Below are 2,076 nucleotides of genomic sequence, written 5' to 3'. Positions count from 1 at the left end.
CTCTTGGGATCTTGGGCACGCACGCACACGTGCCTGGTGTGAGTTTTAAACCACCGGGTCCGGGACACAAACCGTAGTCGACTACGTGGGAGTCCAGTGACATAGCCATTTTGCTAACTGCTGGTCCCAATAAAATAATTCTTAAAAAAAAAGTGGGGGGAGAAAATGTTGCAATATAGACTGGCCCCATGGCCCGATGGTTAAAGGAGTCAGATCCTATGTGGCTGCTCACGTGGTTCAAGTCCCAGCCTGATTTTGAAAAACAGGCCAGTCAAAAGGGCATGCATGCCTCAAATCCCAACAGGATGGTGGGAACCAGCAGTTAGCGTAATGGCTATGTCGCTGGATTCCCACGTAGTCGACCGCAGTTCGTGTCCCGGACCCGGTGGCTTAAAACTCACGCCGGACGCGTGTGTGTGCGTGCCCAAGATCCCGAGAGGAGAATGGAGGAGAAGGGATTGCGGCGTGACCATCCCCCCTGGGGGGTGATTTCTCGCTTTCTGTCTCTATGTCTCTCTCTGTCTGTCTGGCGAGGGCACGCGCCCTACAGTGAAAATCTCTCCAAAAAAAAAATCCCAACAGGATGGTGAGGCAGAGGAGAGATGACAGCAGTGCCACGCCCCTCGGGAGGACTTTGTCCTCCCTCTCTGACTCTTTAGTGAGAACTTATGCTCTCTGGCAAACCAAAACATCAATCTACCATTTACAAATTCTGATACCAGGCTGGCCCCACAGTATGGTGGTTAGGTGCTGCCCAGAGGAAACCAGATCCCACACTGCTGACCAGGATCTGAGTCCTAGCTCCCTAGGCTATAAAAATAGGCTGGGGGGCTGGCAGGTGGCATGGTGATTGGGGCACTGGACTCCCACAAGGCTGACCACAGTTCAAGTCCTGGACCTGGCAGCTTGCTTTCTCACTCTCCCTCTCTCGCTAGTCAAAGTGAATAATTATAATAAATAAAATAAAATAAATAATTTCTTAAAAAAGAAAAACATGCTGGGCTCATCATGTGCATGCGTGACAGGGATCCTGACAGGCTGGAGCATTGGAGGAAAAAGGAAGTCCCCAGTCCCCGTGTGTAGTGGAGAGCGCGCCCTCTTCCTCCCTCTCTGAGCACTTGTTTCTTGGTATAAAACAAAACAAAATAGAACAAACAAACAAAAAAACTAGGGGGAAATGTTCGGTAGAACAGGCACTGCTTGGTTGAGTTGCCCTGCGGGCCGGCTGGCATTCAAGGTTCGGTAATAACAGCCCAGGAACATGGGCCTGGCTGGGGAGGCTTGCCGTTGACTGCCTCAGGGAAGCTCGTTAGCCCTGTGGTAGTGGTGCTTTCAATGCTCCCTTTTTTATACCCCCCCTGGGGGGATGGCCACACCTAAATCCCTTCTCCTTCTTTCTCCTCCTGGGATCTTGGGCACGCAGGCACACGCGCCTGGCATGAGTTTCAAGCCACTGGATCTGGGACTTGAACCACTGTCATGTGGGAGTCCAGTGATATAACCGCTATGCTATTTGCCAACCCCTCACCTCTGTTTTAGGAAACTCATGTGTACCGAGATTTGATGCCCAGGTCACATAGTTAGTCCAGAAAGTAGTGAGGGTTATACTAGAGCTGGGATTTATTTATTTATTTATTTATTTTTAAAGACTTGTTTATTGGGACCAGCAGATGCTGTAATGGTTACATCACTGGACTCCCACGTAGTCAATTGCAGTTCAAGTCCTGGTCCTGGTGGCTTAAAACTCACTCTGGGCACCTGTGCATGTACGCCTGCCCAAAGTTCCAAGAGAATGGAAGAAGGAATATGGTGCAGTCATCCCCCCAGGGGGTGACTTCTCACTTTCTCTCTGTCTCTCCAGCGAGCACACGCACCCTCTAGCAAAAATCTCTCTTAAAAAATTATTTATTGCGAGGGCTGGCAAGTGGCATGGTGATTAAAAGCACTGGACTCCCACATGGCCGACCATGGTTCAAGTCTTGGACCTGGTGGCTTGCTTTCTCACTTCTTCTCTCTCTCTCTCTATCTCTCTGATCAAACTGGAAAATAATGATAATAATAATAAATAAAGTTAAA

Source organism: Tupaia chinensis, unplaced genomic scaffold (genome assembly GCF_000334495.1).
Source record: "Tupaia chinensis unplaced genomic scaffold, TupChi_1.0 Scaffold000348_1, whole genome shotgun sequence".
NCBI lineage: Eukaryota > Metazoa > Chordata > Mammalia > Scandentia > Tupaiidae > Tupaia > Tupaia belangeri.
The sequence above is the reverse complement of the archived record's forward strand: the minus strand, read 5'-3'. Positions refer to the sequence as shown.